Genomic DNA, 14,906 nt, shown 5'->3' with positions numbered 1-14,906 from the left:
TATTCCCCTTATGTTTCCTATTTGTGTGATCTATACTGAAGCCAATTGCCCTGTGATCGCTGTTTCCTAAATTGCCCCGTATTTCCACATCGGTGATCAGATCTGTATTTTTGGTATAGTTGGTGCATCTATTATCTGACCCATGAAATTGTCCTGCAAGAAATTTAGGAAATGGCGAGCCTTAGCCGAATGTGTGGTTCCCTTCGCCTAGTCTATGTCTGGATAATTAAAATCCCCCATTATGATGACACTTCCCATCTTTACTGCTAATCCAAATTGTGATAGCAGGTCCACCTCCACCTCCTCCCTCAGGTTATGGAGCCTATAGCATACTCCAAGTATTATTTTCCTATTATTTTCCCCTTAGCTTCATCCCTTTGGAGCTGTACCCATAAGGATTTCACCTCCTCCCTAGCTCCCTTAGTGATGTCATCTCTCACATTCACTTGTACATTATTCTTGATATACAGGCATACCCCTCCCATCTTTTTTACCCTCTCTATCTCTGTGATAAAGGGAATACCCTTGAATGGTTGTCAGCCAACCATGATAACTGTTGAATCAAGCCTCTGAAATTCCCACAAAATCAAAATCCTCCTCATACAACAGTATCTCCAGTTCTCCCATCTTGTCTGCCAGGCTTCTGGCATTGGGGAACATGCCAAGTAGTTTAGACCGGTCGCATACTGTCCTCTTATTGGGTCTTCTGAGATTGCAAATAGGACTTGTTACTATACTTACATTGGGTTTGTGTGCTTTAATCAACCTACCACTAATGCCCCCAATACTACCCTCTGGAATATGTTCCGTGCTGACTATCTCTACCTCTGAACCATCCCACCCATCACCTAGTTTAAAAGCCCCTCTAACTTTTTGGACTTCTTCACTCTCAGCAAATCTGCATCCTCCTCATTTAGGTGCGTCCGCCCCTTCTATAGTACTGGTGACCGACTGAGATGTTGGCCCAGTCCTCCAGGAACCCAAACCCCTCCTTACTACATCAGCTCCTCGGCCACTTTTTTACTTCCCTAATCTCCTTCTGCCTTTCTGGTGTGGCTCGAGGTACCGGTAGTATTCCTGAGAATACTAACTTGGAGGTCCTTTTCCTCAATTTAGCTCCCAAGTCCCTAAAATCGTTCTTAAGGACACTCCATCTGCCTCTGACTTTTTCATTGGTGCCAATGTGCACCATGACAGCTGGGTCTTCCCCAGCCCCTCCCAGTAATCTGTCCACCAGATCAGTGATGTGCCGAACCCGAGCGCCCATTAGATAGCATACTGTTCGGCGCTTCAGGTCTTTGTCACAGATTGCCCTCTCCGTCCTTCTAAGAATTGAGTCCCCTACCACCAGAATCTGTCTATCCTGTCCCTTCACTTCCCCCCCACTCTCACTGGAGGAGTTCTTCCCCTGGCAACTAGGAGAGTCCCTCGGTTCCAGCAGTGCTGGTCACTGACTGATGTCACTCAATGGAGCATACTTATTGGGATGCTCCAGGCCTGGATCGGCCTCCCTGGCACTTCCCCCTCTATCCTTCCTGACTGTCACACATCTACACTTTTCTGGTGCTTGCACCTCTTTGTCTCCACCAGCCTCTGTGCTGGCCCCTGCCAGCACCTGCTGGGTACATTCCCAGCTCTCTTTTAGTATGGAGGGTCTTCTCAGTGCTGACAGTTGCTTCCTTAGATTCAGAACCTGGGCTTCCAGGTAAACAAAGTGCTTACATTTTACACAGCAGTATTCGCCATCGATCAGATAATCAAGGAATGCATACATGCCTCAAGATGTACACCGAGTCACATCTTCACACCCACCAGGCATCGTTCCTACCAATTTAATGAGGATTGGGGATTAAACCCTGTCTAAATTATCTAACAACTAGCTTCCTGACACTAATAATCAACAATACACTACACAGGTACTCAAGACAATTCACAGGTACAGACCCAAGTGCATGTGCGGACCATGTGTACTCGCAAACCCATGTGCACTCTCAGACCCACGTGCACTCTCAGACCCGCGTGCACACGCAGACCTACTTGCACTCGCAGACCCACATGCACTTGCAGTTCCACGTGCACTCGCAGACCCATGTGCATGCGCAGACCCCATGCACTCGCAGACCCACTTGTACTCACAGATTACATGCACTCGCAGACCCACATGTACTAGCAGATCACGTGCACTCACAGTCCACGTACATTTGCAGACTCACATGCACTGGAAGACCACGTGCACTTGGAGACCCACGTGCACTCGCAGACCACGTGCACTCGCAGACCACGTGCACTTGCAGACCCACTTGCACTCGGAGACCACATGCACTCACACTACCCAGGTATTCACAATACACATATACACACAATACACAAGTATACACAATACTCAGGTACTCCCAATACTTCCACTCAGGGACCCACAATGCTCAGGCACCCACAATACTCAGGTACCCACAATGCGCAGGTACTCCCAATACACAGGTACACACAATACTTGGGCACTCCCAATACTCAGGTACTTTCAATACTTAGGTGCTCCCAATACTAATGAATCCGCCTGTAATAATTAGTGAATCCAAGAAAGCACTGTGTGACCTTGAGGCCAGCAGGAAGAGGCCAGTTGGTAATGGCCGAGACCTTTCCAGGATCCATATGAAGACAAAGTTAGAGACAAAGCATCCTAGAAACAGGACTTCAAAAGAACATTTCTCCAGCTTGGCGTACCGATTTTTTTCTCGAAGGCGCTGAAGTACAGTCCGGACATGGTCTCTGTGAACAAACAGATTATCCGAAAAGATGAGAATGTCATCCAGGTACATAACAACAAATTATTAAAGCAGATCCCTTCATAATTCATATTCATAATGCCCATCTCTAGTGTTAAATGCAGTTTTCCATTCATAACCCTCCCATATTCGAATTAGATTGTATGCACCCCTGAGATCCAACTTAGTAAAAATGGAAGCACCTTTCAACTGGTCAAATAGTTCAGACATTAAAGGTGGGGGGTATCGTTTTTTTGATCGTTACTGCGTTTGATCGTTACTGCGTTTAGGCCTCAATATTCAATGCAGGGTCTTAGGGTACCATCTTTTTTTGGCTCCCACAGGGGATGAGGATTTCTGGATGAATCCTTTTTTAGATTTTCCGCAACATACTCAGACATGGCCTGGGTCTCTGGGATGGACAGGGGATAGGTACAACCCCTGGATGAGAAATAGCAGGGACCCCAAGCCAGGATCTGCCCAAAAGTTCAGTCATCGTGTGGAGAGTGGAGCTGCAACCAAGGAAGCCCCAATATGATAGGATTTGAGACCTTAGGAAGGATAAGGAAAGATATTCACTCCTGGTGGAGTATCCCTACTGACATCTTAACAGGGAGGGTCTGGAAGCAGATAGGGCCCCCTGGAAGAACAGTGCCATCAATCGCCAAGACCACCAATGGAGTGGTGAGGGGTGAAAGGGTAAGGTTCGTGTAAGATGTAGTTCTCCAGTCCATAAAATTGCTCCAGTGGCTCCGGAATCCAGATAAGCCAAGACCAAGTGGGAGGAAGCGCTAACATGAAGAAGCACCGAAAGAAGGAGACGAGAAGGTAACTTTTCTGGGTCCACTCCACTTTCCAGATGTATTAGACCCGAGCATTTCCAGGACGAAATGAGCATGTGTCACAAAAATGACCTTTGCCCTCACAGTAGAGACACAGGCCCAGAGTTCTGCACCTAGCACGTTCCTCGGGGGTTAGCCTGGTCCAGCCCAGCTGCATGGGATCCTCAGCTGGCAGGAGATGCTCCACAGGTCGAAGAGAGGGGAGCAAGAGATGCTGGCGTTGCTTTTCTAGGGTCTTTTCCTGAAAACGAATATCGATAGTCCAGATCAGTGGGGATGGTTCTTCCCACCAATTCATCCTTCACTCTATCAGAAAGGCCATGCAAAAAGGTTGCAACTAAGGCCTCATTGTTCCAGCTCAGCTCAGTAGTCAGTATACGGAAATGAACAGCATACTGTTCCACAGACGCAGACTCTTGGCGAAGACGGAAAAGTCTCTGTTACCAATGCTGGCTGCTGAAGAGACACGATCTGGTTCCTCGAAGATATTCCGAAAGAGTTTCAAGAAATTAGATAGGCTGGAAACCACTGGGTCATTCCTCTCCCACAGAGGGGCAGCCCAGGCTAAAGCCTTGCCGGACAGGAGAGAAATAATATAGGCCACCTTTGCCCATTCAGATGGGAAGTTTTGAGGCTTGAGTTTGAAATGAATAGTACACTGGCTAAGGAAACCTCTGCAGGCCTTGGAATCCCCAGAGTAATGGGTCGGAGCTGGTAAGTGAAAAGGGTTAGCGGCTGCGACTGGACCCTGAGCCAATATGGCAGCAGATTGCGGTTGAGGTCGAACCGGGGATCCTAAGAAGGTTTGAAGTTGTTCAAAGCGGGAAGCCAAATCCTGAAGGAATCGCATCACCTGAGTCTGGTTAGATTCCTGGGTCTCGAGTCTGCGAACTATACCCTGCAGCTGATCATCAGCAGGTAGCGGCACATAAGCCGGGTCCATGGCCGAGCAAACTGCCAGGTCACCTGAGTCCAGGTGACAGATGCACACCATTGGACTCAGGAGTGCACCGCTAAAGTAGTGGACCCTATGGCTGACTGCTGCGGATGGAACTCTGGGTGGTTCAGGAAGGCAGGTCCACTGGACCAACATGGATCCCACTGGGAGCTAGAGCATAAGATTCCCCAGGGAGCGGAGTCTAATGGCGCGTACACACGTAGCCGTCTATCCGACGGACTTAGTCTGGCGGACTTCCCGCCAGACTGTCCATCGGACTTTCCGAACGGGCTACTTGCCCACACACGGCACTTTTTCAGCGGACTAATACGGCGTACAAAGTCCGCCGTACTATCCGCCCTACTGAACGAACTCGCCCACGCACGCGGAGGAAAGTCCGCTCATTTTGAGCGCGTCTCCAGGTAGGCGGGGCCCGCGAGGGAGACGCCGCTGGCCCTGCTACCTGGTATGGACTTAAAGGGGAACCCCAACGTCGAAAAAAATCGGCGTAGGGGTCCCCCCAAGTCCACAACAGACCCTTGTCCAAGCACGCTACCCGGCCAGCCAGGAAAGGAGGGGCGAGCGAGCACCCCCCCTCCGAGCCGCACCAGGCCGCGTGCCCTCAACATGTTGATGAGGACAAGGGCCTCTTCCCGACAACCCTCGCCGTTGGTTGTCGGGGTCTGCGGGCGGGGGGCTTATCGGAATCCGGGAGCCCCCTTTAATAAGGGGGCCCCCGGATACCGGCCCCCCACCCTATGTGAATGAGTATGGGGTACAATGTACCCCTACCCATTCACCTGTAAAATAAAGTACAAAAAAAAACACAACACACAAGATAAAATAATTTATTGCACAGCTCCGGGGGTCTTCCGTCTTCGGGGTCTTCACGCCGGACTCCTCCGCTATCTTCTTGTAGCTCTTTTACTAGCGGAGGAGCCCGGCTTTCTTCTTCGTCGCCGCGGCCTCTTCTTCCGACGTACTTTCGGGTCAAAAAAGTATGCCGGAGGCTACACACGGGGGGGGGGATTGTCTGGCGGACTTCAGTTTGCCGGACTTTTCCACCCGATTGTTTGATCGTGTGTACGCGGCATAAGAGCCAGCAGGTGTTCATCAGAGCCTCCAGTGGTGGGGATAGACTGCGCTGCAACTGGCTCCAGATTGCGGTCCCCAGGGTCTCCGAGCTCACGCTCATGGTAGGCTACAGGAGGATAGAGAGGAAGCAGCAGCCCAGGACAACAAAGGATAGCAAGGAGATAAGCCAAAGGTCGGGGCAACTAGCAGACAAGGATAGACAGAGAACACACCAAATGTCAGAGTCACAAGCAGGCAGGGATAGTCAGAGAACATGTCAAAGGTCAGGATCACAAGCAAATAGTCAAGAACAAGCCAAGATTGGTAACAGAGACAAACGTAGAGCACACGGCAAGCAGGAGACTGGAAACCAAACGCACAATATTGCACGGCAAGGCAGGTTTGGAGAACATGGTGTTAAATAGTGGTTCTTGTTGAGGTTAGGGTGGAGCCACACTGAGGGAAGATTACTAAACCATGCAGGTGTGATAGTGCAAGCCCTAAGGCTGATACACAGACCAGGTAAGAGACAGACAGGGTATGAAAGTATTACTGCAGAGTCATGACAAATACTCGGGTACTCCCAATACTCAGGTACACACAGTGCTCAGGTACTCACAATGCTCAGGTACACACAATACTCAGGTGCATACAATACTCAGGTACGCACAATACTAAGGTACTCACATACACTGTCAGTCAGGTTTTGGTGTTTGTGTCTCTGTGTCACTCTGCACAACCTCCCCTTTTAATCTGACACTAGCAGTCAGGCACTCGCCTTCAGTGCCTCCCCTCACTGATCAGTCTCTCACACTATCCCTCCTCTGGTCTGCACTTCACTTATCCACCACCTCTCCCTGTCAGCCTTCCACCTCACAGTCCTGCTTGAAGTCCTCCGCCTCCTCAGTCTGTGTCTGTGGGGTGATACTGTCCTCAGTACACCCACTCCTGTACCACAATGTCCCGCTCCGCCGCCACTGTGGGTCCCCGGGTCACCCACTGACGTTCACCCAAATCGTGGGGGGGTCCAGTCGGGTCGGGGGGGGGGGGTTTGGTCGGGGGGAGTCCGGTCTGCCACTCTGGGGCCCGGTCCACTGAACACTCCTCTGCATGCTGCTCCCTCTCACTCCACGCTTGTCCTCAGCACTGATTTCCGCGCCAAAGCAAAACTCTGCACATGACTGTATGTACTTTATTCTTTTAATTTAACTTTTTTATCTACCACTATTTTTTGCTACCTTTATTGACATATCTTGATAACTATGTTTTTCTCAAATGCTGGTACACCTTGAGTGGGTCTTGGGCTTCCTATAATGTACAGGTTCTTGACCAATGGCCTATAAACCCTATGACCTGGTAACCCTCACATTTAAATTAAGTAATTTAATTAAATCACCACAGTTATAATGCATATTAAATCATATGTAAAACATACAGGATGAAGTATTTTAGTTATTTAAAAGCAGAAGTTGCGTATCGGAAAACATTTTTGCACAATCAGGTAGTACTGGTAATAAATGTTTGTCAAGCGATACTTGAAATATGGTGACTTACACCAGGGGCACTTGCTTGATAAATTTTTTGCTATTTACACTAACTTCCTATTCTACTGTTAATAGGTTCACAAGACAGCAATTGAGGGAAAATCTGACCAGGGTTCTAGCTTCCTCTATTTTACCAAAAAAATAATAAAAAATGTTATTTCTTTATGTGTTGCTGTTTGAGAGACTTCCTGTCTGGTTATACTTTGTCAGTAAACTTTGAAATGAGGGTGAATCTCTTCCAATAGAGCGCCCGTTATTAGTAGAAACCCAACAAAAATTCAAAAGCATTTTGGCTGGACATAAAAATTTAAGTACAGGTAGGCTTTTTTTTTTTACAAAAAACCTTGTACAGATTCCGCACCTTCTCCTTTTTATTATACCCGAGCACAGGCCAGAGATCCATTTTCTTCTTCTCAGGTGCTGTAGTGCACAGGCATGACTACAGTGTCTGTAGAGATTGACACTGGCCAGCATCGCAGGGAGCCAGGGATTCTGGGGAGCAGAGGTGTTGTCTCTAAGGTCTGTGTTTTGGTATAATAGATAGGAGGGAGCTAGGGCAACCACTAATGGTGCAAAAGTACAGCTTTACTTTAAAATTAACTTTGGGAGAGAGACAAAGTGAATTCTCCTCCAAAGGGTTAAAAGCTAATTTTCTGTAGGAGATTATGAACAAGGTAAAATACCTTATTCCTTGCTCCCCCAGCAGCCGTTGCCCCTTCAGCTGTCCAAAACTCCCTGAATGTGGGTGCGCCCATCAGCATCTACTTCTGGTCTACATTGTAGGTGATGGTTTTGGAGAGCTGTCAACAGTCAGGCAGTGAAGTGTAGTGGCTTTGGAGGATGTTTGTAATTAAGAGGAGGAAGCCTGCAGGACTGAGAAATAAAGGTAAGTATTCCACCTTATTTTAATCCCTCCAGACAAAATAAGGGTAACTTTTTCTCCAGCCTGGACTTCAGCTGTAAAGTTGAGTCCACTTTTGGTTTCACTTGCAGTGATATGTGGAGCTTGCTCTGAGGTTGACAAGGAGGACATTCCAAGTCTTTTGCTGGTAATTTGGGTAATCTGCTTTGCGCCTCAACTCCAAGAACAACCGCAGCCCCTTTGACACACCTGATCAATAATTACTGCAAGCATTTACTGCAAACCTAGATACCTTTAACACGGCTGTGAATTAGTACCAGGAAAAAAGACACAAGACCGTTTATTGGTAAACTCAATGTATTGGTACAGGTTAGAATAAATGGTGAGCATAAGTGAGCACACAGAAGGTAGGTTCAGGCAGTGCCACATCCCAACAATTGAATGTAAGAAGAAAAATAGGAAAAATAAAAGATTTTTAAGGCACCAAAAGACAATCAAACAGTAATTAAAACCAAAATATTCATTATGCTAGGTTTAAAAAGTGTAAATAATACTATCCATATAAAAGCATATTCAAAGTTTGGTCCGTTGTCAAACTGACAAAAACCACAATATGATACATAATGCATATAATCCTCACTGCTTTATAATTCTTTTTTTTTTTTTTTTTTTTTTTTTAGCAATAATCACGCCTCAGGTGAACCTCATTGGCTATGATACTGCCACTGCGCAAAGCTTGCTTTATAATTCTTGATACTAATCTTCATAGGGGAATGATGAGTATCATGGTGGAAAAGTTCCACAATATAAGCATATACCGTATTTATCGGCGTATAACACACACTTTTTTCCCCTTAAAATAAGGGAAAAATTGCAGGTGCCTGTTATACGCCGATCCTCCGCGATTTCCACGCGATTTTTGGGCCTTCGCTGCTCACGGACCTTCTCGGTGGCTTTCGGCCGCCTTTGTCCCTTCTCGGCAGCTGAAAACCGGCGAGAAGGGCCGAGAGCGGCCGAAAGCCACCAAGAAGGGCCGAGGTGGCCGAAAGCCGCCGAGAAGGTCTAAGAGCGGCCGGAAGCCGCCAAGAACTTCCGGGCGCCACCGAGATACACAGGACATCTCGGCAGCGCCATTTTTACAAAACATTAGCTGACATTTAAATTTCCCTCCTAAAAGTTTTTTCCTTAAAATTCCCTCCTAAACTTGGGGTGCGTGTTATACGCCGATAAATACGGGTAAGTCAATTACAACATAAAAGAATAGTGTCAAGAAAGAAAAACAGTACATATAAGGACAACCGGCAACTTACAGGACCAGTACATAATCAGCATATTTCTGAAGAAGATGAGTCCATTCCCCAACAACCCGAAATCCAAAATGTTGGAGTACAAAGCACGCCAATGGAGTTTCACAGTAAGGAAGAAAGGCAAGAAAATTATGAAGAGAAAAAGAGTAAAAAAAGAGGAAATACTGTACAGTATGGGCAGAAATAAATGATATATACATACATTACCTAAGTATAACAAAGACCTCCAAGTCCAAGTATGATGAATATCACCAATGTTGGATAATATAACCAAGCCCTAAAATATCCCTGAGTATGTAGGGGAATTATGGGGCTGTCAGCAAAAACAGGCCAGCCATATATCGAATCGATCTACAAAAGTAAAAAGTAAAATATAAAAGTGATAAGCAAGCAAAAAAAGAAAGAAGGGGACAAAAATAGAGAAAAATATCAAAGCATCAAAACCAACTGGGGAAAATTCAAGCGCTTACCAGTAAAAAAAAAAAAAACATCTTTTTTTTTACTGGTAAACTAAACAGATGAATAAGTGTCCATTGGAGACACTTATCCATCTGTTTTTTTTTTACTGGTAAGCTCTTGAATTTTGCTCAGTTCTTTTTGATGCTTTCATCTTTTTCTCTATTTTTGTCCCCTTTTTTCTTTCCAAAGCTGTGAATAAATGTTTCCTATATATAGTGACCCCAAGGGGATCAATGGCCAATCCCAAAGGTCCGTGTAAAAAATGGCACTGGGACGCCAAAAAAGAGGTCAGTTCTGCCTAGGGGTAGAGGGAAATAACAGGTCCTCACTCCTCGTCATTCTCTGCCCAACTTACGGCGAACAGGCGCATCACTTCTGGTGTCGACAGGTGCCATAATAACTTAGTATCTGGCCCAACTGGAAGAGGGTGCTGACACACACAAACTTCCCAGAGGGTTTCTAGGCAACCCCCAGCCACAGAGGGTGAAAAAAATTAGCTCACAACTCACCTGGGCGATAAAGGAAAACACATAGGTCCCCCTATCCAAGAACACAGGTGAACCTATGTGGAGGCTGCCTATGTCAGGTACTCTAAGCCAAAAGACCTCTGGCGAGGGGAAGGCAATAAAGGGCAAAAAAACTACAGTCACAGAGTACTATACATCAGTTCTATGTTTATTTTCAATAACATATAATATAAGGTCAAAAATCGAATTGCTCAGGAACAACAAAAGAATATCAAGAAATGTAAAAAAGGGAGGAAGAGGGGGAAATACACATGAGAAGAAGAAAGGACATAAAAGTACAGAGGGTAAGTATAGGGTCCTAGCTAGAGGCCGCATTAAGACTCTCCTCTAACTAAAGAACATATTCAGACCCCCTTTTGTTTGTCTTCTCACATAGAATAGAGTTCTCTACCACTAGACTAGGATTACCTCATAAATCAGCAAAGTCAGCAATAAACAGTGCAGAAAAGCATTAACTGCAATGTGAATATTAATACTATAACTAGACTAGGGCGCACTCTAGGAGAATTGCTAGGATATGGTGGAATGTCCACTGAGAGGTACCTCTTAGCATAAGCAGTAGATGAAAATCTCTGTGTAGTAGCTGTAAAAGAACCGTATTTAGTCCTCACTCTTCAGCTGGCTAGCATTGGGGCCCAGTTATACCATTGGTAAATGTGAGAAAAACAAGCCTTCAGGCGGCAGTAAGGCTACTAGATGGCTGTATGGTCAGTTCCTAAAGAGCTCAGTGTTTCTAGCTGCAAATAGTAAATCCCCACAGCAGCAGCTCACTAGTCCCAGCAACTCACCATTCAGGCACAAACAGTGATTAGTCCACTCTCTGCTCTGCGCCAAGGTGACTATGACTATCATCAGCCCCTAACTCAGAACTTGGATTTCGTCAGGCTGCCGATATGCTGCAGTGATGGTGCACACTGGACAGCAATGTGCACTCTCCAGTCTCCCTCATGGCAAGAGGAAGCTTCTTCCTGTACAGCCTGAGAAAATGCAGCACTTTCCCCTCCTCTTGGCATTTTCTCTCTGGGAATGGCAGTTCAAAGGTTCTTGATTACAGTAGAGTCTCTCTCCTCTGGGCTACAGTTCCCACAGTGCAGTGCTGCTTGACTCAGTTTTTAACTCTTCTTGTTCAGCAGCTCCCTCCTCTTGCTGATGCAGCTCTTAACCAGTTCAGCACTGCAGGACAGCAGCTACAAAGAGTAGTGTAGAATTCTATTGCATTTAATTAAGGTAAACCTGTAACCTTTTCAAAGAAACTCCAGTAACCATGGGCTGTATAGCAGGCAGCCAGAGATGCCAAATAATTTAATATTAGGTGCTTAGGCCTAGTGTTAGTTTAGAATAACAAAAGATGTGTCCTTGTCTTTTCTTCCATGTTGCCTAGTGATAGGTTGAGCACTGCGTTTTAGGAGGAAAAACAAATGGATGGAAGTGCATGATTATCACATATGAGATTTTTTTGTTTTGTTTGTTTTTTACCGGGTATTTAGCACTACAATGGGAAGGCAGACATAAACTGTTAATGTGGGATGTGGCACATTCAGGTGCCTGCTATAAAGCATATAGGTTGCTTTGAATAGTTTATTTAAATAGGTTACAGATTTATTTGAAGCAGAATAATATGAGTTGCCGTTGGATGTCTGCAGTTTGCATTACTGTATCCCTGCTTTACCTATTTTTCCTACACAGACTGTTATTTCTGTAAGGCAGAAGTTCACAGACTTTATCTACTTTAACTCATTAATTAAATATGAATAACAAGGAATCAGAAAAAAAGTACCCAAAAAGTTCATTGGTAATATAAATGTTCAAAACGTGTCCTAATTAGACACATTTTCACGCAGACAGAACATAAGCACATGACTGAGGCAATGTCAATGTTCACTGCTTTCTTTTAAGCTGCTGGTTTTGGTTGATTGCTACTAAGGTCATAACTCTATATTGTCATTAAAATGGACATGGTGAACAGTTCTTAAAACTTTAAAGTGAACATAAATCTTGTCTAATTGTAAAATTATATTGCATAAATACTACCACTTTGGTACAATTCAAATTCAACCAACACTCACATTATTCTCACATAGTACACACACTATTCTCACATAGTCTAAGATTTCCATCATGTTCTACCAGCTAAAATACTAATGGCCTTGTACTGCAAGTGAAGTGCATTTTTTAAAGTATTTATTTCACGCATTGACTGAGATAGTCTTAGCTATTATATTCATTCTGGGTATACACTTCTCAGTAGAACTCTCTGCTTTCTGCTTTAATTTCCAGTTGCAGAATTCAGACTGTTGCAACATTCTTTTAAATGTAGTTCAACATTTTTCACCCAAATAATCATTGCACAGAAAACATAACATTTTTAGAATATTCGAAGATTAGTATTCTAATGCCACGTACACGCGGTCAGACTATCTGGCGGACTTAGTCTGGTGGACAAAGTCAGCCGGACTTTCCGAACGAGTGGACCTGCCCACACACAACCAGACCTAGTCCGCCGGACTATGGTGGGAGTCCGCCATACTTTTGAAAATGAACGGACTTGCCCACACACGGAGAAAAGTCCGTTCATTTTGAACGCGGCTCCAGGTAGCCGGAACTAGTGCAGAAGGTCAATGTCGCCGCCTTTGGCGGCGAGATTGACACGTCGCTAGCCCCGTCACCTGGTATGGACTTAAAGGGGAAGCCCTACACCGAAAAAACAGCGAGGGGGTCCCCCCCAAGGTCCATATAAGACTTTTATCTGAGCACGCAACCCGGCCAGTCAGGAAAGGGGGTGGGGACGAGCGAGTGCCCCCCCTCCTGAGCCTTACCAGGCCTCGTGCCCTCAACATGGGGGGGAGCTTTGGGGAAGGGGCCCCTGCGGCCCCCCCACCCCAAAGCACCTTGTCCCCATGTTGATGAGGACGAGCCTCTTCCCGACAACCCTGGGCGTTGGTTGTCGGGGTCTGCGGGTGGGGGGTTATCGGAATCCGGGAGCCGCCTTTAATAAAGGGGCCCCCAGATACCGCCCCCCCACCCTATGTGAATGAGTATGGGGTACAATGTACCCCTACCCATTCACCTGGTGAAAAAAATGTAAAAAAAAAAAACACCACACAAGGGTTTCAAATTTATTGCACAGCTCTGGGGGTCTTCTCGCCGGACTCCTCCGCTATCTTCTGCTAGCTCTTTTTACTAGCGGAGGAGCCCGGCTTTCTTCTTCGTCGCTGCCCAGGGGTCTTCTTCCAACTTCGGGGATCTTGTCCCCCTCTTCGGGGGTCTTGTCCCCCTCTTCGGTTCTTCTTGCCGGGCCTCCGCTTTCTTCCTTTAGCACACAAACGGCCGAATTTTTGAGTCAAAACTACTTTCTAAGTCTGCCGGACTTTTGGGGAAAAAAAGGCGGATTGACCAAGTCCGCCAGATAGTTTGATCATGTGTACATGGCATTAGGGTGCATATCCCCCAGCAGTTCAACATTCTTGGACCTTGTTAGAAATGTTTATGGTCTGCACAAAAATTCTAACTATAATAAAAATTTGTATATGAGAACATTACTATGTTCTTGTTTTTTTTTTTTTTTTTAATCTTTAATGTGTATTTAAAGCTTTCTTTAATTTTGGATAGAGTAGGGAAAGATGTGGACTCCTATCAGGTTTTTCTGCAGTCGGAGGCTCAGTTAGACAGATTCCTTCATTTCTTTTCTGATAAAAAGGTTGTCCTCAGGGCATGAAGTAATGCAAAATCTCTCCAATAGCAATACAGACAGAAGAAAAAATGATTTTTTTAATCAACCTTTGACAGCTTTTTATTGTTGTTGATTTCCCTGTTGCAGATGTTTCCTTAGGTCCCATGCACACCTGAGAATTTGGAATCTTGTAATTTTAAGAAAAAACTCTTAAGCCCCATACACACTATCAGATTTTCTGCTGATTTTTGTTTTCAGATTTACCAAAACCATGTAGTGCAAGGGCCTGCCTGATTGCATACAAATTGAAACTCCTAAGGTTTGACCTCATATTATATGGTTTTGGTAAATCTGAAGACAAAAAACAGCAGAAAATTTGATATTGTGTATGGGGCTTTAGGCATCTTAGTGAATGCAATATCAAGTATATGGAAAATTGTATTGACATAAACATAAATTAAATAAATAATAAATAAACATAAACTCTCACACACATACACACACCTACACAGATTGAACTAGATGGACTAGTATTTTTATTCAACCTTGCCATCTATAAAACTATGAATTAGTGCAATTCTTTCTGCGATTACAAATCGCATGGCAATTGCTATCCTTTCAATCGCTGCAAAATGCACGGTGCTCATTTGGGTGCCATTCATTCTAAATGGCACCCCAAATGTGGTGCTGTTGTGCCGCAATTGTCGCACAAATCGCATCTTAAAAATCGCATGAAGCTTGTTGCCCAAATAGAAGCGGAAGCTTCCTTTGGGCAACAAACGCAAATAGGGCAGGCCATTGAAGTGAATAAAAAATCTAAAATAAACTGCGCTTATGATAAAAACAAAAAATATATATATACAGCTGCAACAATCAAGTGAGATATTATCACAAAAATTAAATAGGTGAACAGATATGTTGC

At 45.2% G+C, this 14,906-nt stretch overlaps 1 protein-coding gene and 1 pseudogene across 1 annotated transcript in view; one reads left to right on the top strand and one right to left on the bottom strand.

Annotated features, from left to right (window-relative positions):
* The window catches only part of DNM3 (dynamin 3), a 514,556-nt gene that overhangs the window by 304,288 nt on the left and 195,362 nt on the right, over window positions 1–14,906 (top strand). The window lies entirely within an intron of this gene.
* On the bottom strand, window positions 8,610–8,758 carry LOC143928578 (U4 spliceosomal RNA; annotated as a pseudogene).

The sequence above is a fragment of the Lithobates pipiens genome, unplaced genomic scaffold (assembly GCF_037356315.1).
Source record: "Lithobates pipiens isolate NorthernLeopardFrog02 unplaced genomic scaffold, aLitPip1_a1.2 Scaffold_23, whole genome shotgun sequence".
In the NCBI taxonomy this organism is placed as follows: domain Eukaryota; kingdom Metazoa; phylum Chordata; class Amphibia; order Anura; family Ranidae; genus Lithobates; species Lithobates pipiens.
Note: the sequence above shows the minus strand (reverse complement) of the source record. Positions and strands in the feature narration are given on the sequence as shown.